At 51.3% G+C, this 7511-nt stretch overlaps 1 non-coding gene across 1 annotated transcript; it reads right to left on the reverse strand.

Moving 5' to 3' along the window:
• Window positions 1-1452: 1452 nt before the first annotated feature.
• Trnar-ccu (transfer RNA arginine (anticodon CCU)) lies at window positions 1453-1525 on the reverse strand. The gene has a single exon. It is a non-coding gene; the product is annotated as a tRNA-Arg (tRNA).
• Between the last annotated feature and the right edge of the window lie 5986 nt (window positions 1526-7511).

The following is a 7511-nucleotide window of genomic DNA, read 5'->3' on the forward strand; positions in this document are numbered from 1 at the left end:
TGGGGGAGGGGGAGAGAAGGGAAGCGACGTTTAGCTGCGTCACGAAGTGCCTATTTATATCAGAGGCTCCGGCAACAGTCACCAACGCCGCACGCATTTTGAGCGAACGCGGGCAAAACGCCGATGGCGTCGACAACAGTTCTGCGTGTTGCCGATGCTGCTGCATGTCCAAGTTTATACAGCAGATAAAGCTAATATCATTACTCCGTATAGCTCTCTACAAGTTTGCTATCGCAATTGATGCTTCGCGTTTCAGGTGAAACTGCGACAACTTTTAAATTACGTGGGTCATGGTCACGTCAAATTTCTTTCGTGCTTATCGCGGAGTACAGAAACCATTACCGCTGGTAGCTCCGAGTGAAGGTTGTGGATGATCTAGCAATAGCAGATTAACTATGTAGGAACCTTGAGCCGCGCAGTTGACAACTTGTTCGAAAGATATGTCTCCATCACGCTAGAAGAGTTCACTCTCTTTCAGCAACTCATTTCCACTAAAGGAGCTAACGATCGGCCGGATAGCGTCACTTGCCAGTAGACATCGTGGGTGCTGCAGACACAAAAAAAGTTGTCGCAGTTTCACCTGAAAGGCGAAGCATCAATTGCGATAGCAAATTTGTAGAGAGCTATACGGAGTAATGATATTAGCTTTATCAGCTGTATAAACTTGAACAAGCAGCAGCACCGGCAGCACGCAGAACTGTTGTCGACGCCGTCGGCGTTTTGCCCGCGTTCGCTCAAAATGCGTGCGGCGTTGGTGACTGTTGCCGGAGCCTCTGATATAAATAGGCACTTGGTGCCGCAGCTAAACATCGCCTCCCTTTCCTCCCCCTCCCCCCTCCTCCATGGCATTTCGCGCGTCGGAAGAAGGCGCGTTTGCTCTACTATATGGTGATTGTAAAGGAGGAAAGAGACGCCTACTTCTGCAGCCCTTAAGGGAGCACGGCGCAGAACGCGCGTTTGTTCTCCGCCGTGCGCTCATTCCCAGTGAAAGCGCGCGCCCCTCGCGCCCTTTCACTCGCACATACAGCGTTCGGCGCGCGGCGACGATTTCATCTCCATTGACGTCATACGGAACCTCACGGCGACGGCAACGGCGACGACGACGGCGACGCCGACGGCAGAAATCTGCTTTTGAGTGTCCATATAATTGCTATCGCAATACAAAATCACCAGCCTTTCCCGGTGCGACGCCTGGGGCGCCACAGGGAGTGCGCCCATTGCTGCAAATGCAAACATAGGCCGTGAACAGGCACAGCGAGCACCACGGCATCACAGCACGAAGGGAAACGGCGCGAACGCGGCTATTTTCTTCTCCCCCTCCAGGCACCTTCCGTCTCCGGCGCTTGCTGCCATCGCGGCGAAAAACAATCTCACCGATTTGACAGAAGGAGCATCTACGCTTGCGCGTAAAACTAAAAACAAAAATTAGAAACGCACAACGCAAAATAAGTTTACCCCTGGCGGGACTCGAACCCGCAATCCTCGGTTTAGGAGACCGATGCCTTGTCCATTAGGCCACAGGGGCGCTTCGTTTTAAATGAAGCTTTATAGACTGACTTATGTCGGGGTCGGTGTCAGCGGTATCATCATCAGCATTGGCTCGAGCGTCATTGTCTTGCGCAGGAAGCTCGTTGGCACCCCCTAGGGTAGCGCTCGTGCTCGGCACGCGCTCGTGCCACTGCTCCCACGTTCGTCGTCGTCGTCGTCTTCTGCCACAGCTGGCGCCGTTGCCGTTAATCATTTCAGCGTTCACTTCTCTTCTATCATCGTAATGAGGAGGCCACGTTTACGGGGCTATGAGCCATTGCTTAAGGGGTATGAGCCATTCATTGTGTTACGAGACGGAAATATTTTATTTTGAAGCAATTTAATTTCGAAGAATCGCAAGCGGCAATGGGCGGGCAAATGCTGCTAACCACGCCGCTGAGCAAACTCTAGACATAGAACACATGCGACAACAGCGACGAGCAGACAATCGTACAACGCAACGGAAGGACAACTTGCATGAGAGGGAAGGAAAAGTAGTAGTCAGGTACATACATGACAATCTTCGCTTACCCCCATTTTCTCGACAGGGGTAAGGCTGGTGCTGTTTTTTTTCTTTATCCCGTTCTTAAGGGGATTTCCCACATGGTAGTTGTCCTTGCCTGATTTTTCAACTTTCATTGGACTGCGGATCATGTGTGCGTTTATTTTCATGGGTAGGTTTAAAGGTAAACTAAGTGGGCCACAAGAGCTACGGGGAAATAGGTATGTTGGGTATACATAAATATTTAATGAAATCATGCATTTCAAAACAAAACTTGCTACTTATGTAATTGGCTAGTGTATACAGATTGTTATACCACTTGAAAAAATAAGTTTAAGGCTGAAAATGAATTGTTTCGTTAAGACACGCACGAATTCAAACCAACCTCGGTGGCTTCCAGACATGCTTAAATTGGGTAACGGGAGCTCACTTAGAAGGCACCACTTCCCACGAAGTTATCAGATTACGTGGGTCATGGTCACGTCAAATTTCTTTCGTGCTTATCGCGGAGAAGTACAGAAACCGTTACCGCTGGTAGCTCCGGGTGAACGTTGTGGATGATCTAGCAATAGCAGATTAACTATTAAGAACCTTGAGCCGCGCAGTTTACAACTTGTTCGAAAGATATGGCTCCGTGGCGCTAGTATGGTTAACTCTCTCTCAGCAACTCATTTCCACTAAAGGACCTATCGATCGGCTGGATAGCGTCGTTCGCCAGTAGACATTGTGGGTGCTGCAGACAAAATGTTCAAGCACGTTGCTGGAGGCTCCTCCCACCTAACTCAAAGAAACACCGTGGGTAATTCAACTTATTTGGGACAGCGGTAATAGTTGAAAATACCATAACCAGAATGCCTTTATTTATGTGGTCGCATACTAGGCATATCTCTGCATATATAGAGACGCCGCGAAAACGTACAGCGAGCACAGCGACGACAACGCACTCCGGGAAAGGGCGCGAACATGGTCGCAGACGCTACATTGATCTCGACGGTGCGACGCTTGGCGTGGCACAGGTATGCGCATATTGCTGCACATGCAAAGAAGTGACACCGCGAACATGCACAGCTAGCACCGCGGCGTCCCAGCACTAACGGAAAGAGTGCGAATGCTGTCATGGACGCTACATTGATCTCGACGGTGCGACGCTTGGCGTGTCACAGGAATGCGCATATCGATGCGCATGTAAAGAAGAGAATGAATGAATGAATTCTTTTATTAAGAAAAGGGAGAATCGCTCAGGTCTCTCCTCAAATCCACGCATTAATATTTGACCTTCTGTAAAGAAGAGACGTCGCCAACATGCCCAACTAGCACCGCGGCGTCCCAGCACCAACGGAAAGCGCGCGAATTCGGTCGCGGACGCTACATTGATCTCGACGGTGCGAAGCTTGGCGTGTCACAGGAATGCGCATATTGCTGCACATGTAAAGAAGAGACGCAGCGAACATGCCCAACTAGCACTGCGGCGTCAACGCACCAACGGAAAGCGCGCGAACGCGGTCGCGGACGCTACATTGATCTCGACGGTGCGACGCTTGGCGTGTCAAAGGAATGCGCACATTGCTGCACATGTAAGGAAGAGACGCCGCGAACATGCCCAACTAGCACCGTGGCGTCAAAGCACCAACGGAAAGCGCGCGAACGCGGTCGCGGACGTTACATTGACCTCGACGGTACGGAGGAGAAGCGAGGGCGCCGCGTCGAGTCAACACCGGCTCGCATCGGGCTCCGCAGTTTCACTAGTCTTCGATGGTATTTTCGCAAGAAAACGCCCGGAAGTGCTCTCACCAGTTGCCTAACGTTCTAAGGAACGTACGGACACCAACCGAGTGGAAATCCAATCACCAGGGATCCCAGGAGGATTCTTGGAAGTTTCGTCGCCACCGGGGAGGCGCGAACCCTAACCGGTAACGGCAGACGCTCGTCTCGCCAGCGGGGTTTCCCGCGTCGGCCCTTGGCCTAACCATGGTGAACGAAGCAACTACGATCGTCGAGCCCCTCCATGCAACCTCCGGAGGACCCGAAGAAGAGCGCATGAACCAAACAACCGAACCGGTGAGACAACAAACTCTATACCCTAACACCGTGAGAGAAGATATTAACTGGCAATCAGTTCGAACGCAAAAGCAACGCAAGCAAGAAGCCTTGGAGAGGCGACGCGGTAGCGTAAAGCCCCAAGACCCTGCAACCCCCCCTAAGAACTCTTTACCAACGCGGAGAGTCCCCAGACCTCCACCTCTCCCGAAAAATGACTACAAGATAATCATTCGTCCAAATCAAGGACTACCATTAAGAAACGTGCTCACTCATACACTCGCACGAGCAATCATCGACGCGTGCCAGAACGAGTTCACGGATGACAAATTTATCCTGAGAATCAACCCGGGATCCAACATAGCCATCCTATCGACCCAGTATGAAGAGGTCGCCGAAAAAGCACGACACATCCACACCTTAACACTTAGCGGCCGAAGTCACGCAGTGCGCGCATACACCGCGCACGGAGAAGGCACCCTCAGGGGAGTGGTACATGGAATACCCTTGCACACAACCACCGAAACCCTCATGGCCCACCTCAGAGTGAGAACACAAGGGGTAGAAATCCTTACAGCCAGGATGATCGGCGCCACCCAAAGTGCAGCGCTGACCTTCATTGGGCCCCTTCTACCACGATTTGTGTACTACTACGGAGGTGAACTCCGCTGCTACCCATTTAGACCGACGCTCCAGGTCTGCAAGATCTGCAGAGAAAAGGGCCACCGTACCGACGTGTGCCCAAACCCGGACAGACCCATCTGTAGACTGTGCGGACTGCTTGACCCAACCGACGGACACAAGTGCGAGATAAACTGCCCCTCGTGCGGGGAGGCTCACCCTACCGGCGACCACTCGTGCAAGCAGTGACTCAAACCAGTTCGACTCAGACCCGCACCATTGTCGGCCTCGATGAAGCCGAAAGCCCCACGATGGTTCGCCTCGGAAGACGAAGAAGATACCTACAGGGCGGACACTCGCGGCCGGCCGGACAATACCGAGCATCGATCCCGCTCTCGGTCACCGAGCCGCGAGCACCAGGCACCACCGACACCCAAAAGGAACCCATCGCCACCAGCCAAGAAGCAGAAGCCATCACACGAGGTAAGCTGGGCGGAAGTAGTGTCTCCCAAGCAACGGAACATATCCACACCGATCACACAAAATCCGGAATACCAGAGAGTCATTGAGGAAAATAGGCAACAAAAACAGCGTGTAACCAACTACGAGCTCAAAATCGAAACTTTGATGAAACGAGTGGCTATGCTCGAATCGGCACAGGCTGGGATTTGCGAACAATTGCCACAATCGCAATTGCCGCAGCTAAGCACTCTCACAGCGCACCCACCACTGCAAGCACAAATTTCCCCCACCTCTCAAGCATCAACACCAAAGCTGCCCCAGGCGACCACGCCGTCAGACAGCAACCTGGTAACCCAGCACCAATTACAACAAGTACTACAACAATCACAAGAACAAATAGTACAACAAATACAGCAACAATTTCAGCAGTTTTTTGCTGAATTCCAAGAATTAAAGAAATATTTTAACGAGCCCCTAACCAAGGAACCCAAACGTAAACGGAAAAACAGTAAAATACGCTCTCAAACAGAGGATGCTGAATGCATGCTGAACTCCGACACAGACAGCACAATAGCGTCTAAGTCCCATCATGGCTCGTAAAACCCAAATGGAAGGTGAAAGTATCACGATCTGGTCCTGGAACTGCAGGAGCATTAAAAGCAAACTGGCATCTCTCTCGTTATACGTAAAGGTGGCTCTAGTCCCCCCTGACATTATCTGCCTGCAAGAGGCGGGAGAGCAACCAAAACCAATTACGGGATATAAAGTACACTACGACCCCAATCACTCTAGGGTGGCCATGCTCGTTCGCAAAGATTTGGCAACAACCCTAACAGTACTGTCCGGTGAGGAAATCCCGCATCTCATCATCACAATATGGCCCGTAAAGAAGGGGAGGCCAAAACAGGTCATATGCAACGTATACAGTCCTCCCCGCGACAAGAAGGCTGACTTCGCGTCCCTATTCCGGCACCTACAGGGAATGCTGGAACATCGCGATCGCCTATTCATAACCGGAGATTTCAATGCAAAGCACAACACGTGGGGCTACCCAAAAGCAGACGCCAAGGGCACTAAGCTCCTTGAAACCATAGAACGCCACGGCTACACACTAATTGCTCTACCAGGTACGCCTACAAGAATAGGAAACAGCGCGAGCAGGGACACTACCCCTGATCTCACCATAACCAACAATACCGTAGGAACAAGCTGGAGGGTCCTAAACGACTCGCTGGGTAGCGATCACTACATTATGGAAATCACCAGCGCCTCGGCCAAACTACGCCGACCCCTAGAAAAGGCCAAAATTACAAACTGGCCTAAGTTCAGGGAGAGGCAACAGTCCGACTTAGATATAAATCCACCCTTACCAGAATACCAAGGCCGCGATGCCACGATCAAGGAGTGGGCCCTGCGCATCAAAGAATTATATGACGCCAACACCAAAGTCTACCAAACCGATACCGACACGCCAGCAATCGACAACCATCTAATACACTTATGGGAAGCATGCAGAGGTCTCACCAAAAGATGGCGCAAACAGAAACTAAACCGGAAACTTAGACTTCGGATTGCAAACATCACTATGAAGGCCAGCAAGTATGCTCTGAAGGTAGAAAGGGACAATTGGCGCACGTTCTGTGATTCGCTTAAATGCACGCTCAGCACCAAAAAGACGTGGAACATACACCGCAGCATCCTCGATCCTTCAAGTACAAAAACAGAAACAAACACAAACATACAAAAACTTGTTGGCGAATATCCGGGAACCCAGGACCAACTCATACAGGAACTCCAGCAAAGATACACGGGAATCCGGACCGGGCATCCGAAGCCATACCCTCATTATAAGGGACCTCCTAACGAGAGGCTCGATGCACCCATCACGTATGCAGAGGTATACGCGGCAGCACAGAGCTTCAAGAAGAACACGGCACCGGGCCCCGACGGGATCACCAACGCCATCTTGAGGAACCTAAGCGATGAAACCCTCCGAGCCTTTACACAGCAGCTGAACGAAGAAATATGGACACCGGGGGGAACATTACCCGAGGAATGGACTACCGCTCAGATAGTCCTTATACCCAACCGGGCAAACCACGCAGGCTCGATCAACTACGACCGATCTCGCTAACGTCCTGCCTGGGCAAACTCTTTGAACGAATCGTACTCACTCGAATTGAACACATGGAGGAACATGAACTACACCCAAATTCAATGTATGGATTCCGGAAAGGGATGTCGGCACAGGACGTCTTCCTCCTCCTGAAAGAAGAAGTACTCAACCCACAACCGGGCAGCAACAACAACATACTCCTATCCTTCGACGTCGAAAAAGCTTTTGATAACATAGCCCACGAGA

Source organism: Dermacentor silvarum, chromosome 1 (assembly GCF_013339745.2).
Source record: "Dermacentor silvarum isolate Dsil-2018 chromosome 1, BIME_Dsil_1.4, whole genome shotgun sequence".
Lineage (NCBI taxonomy): Eukaryota > Metazoa > Arthropoda > Arachnida > Ixodida > Ixodidae > Dermacentor > Dermacentor silvarum.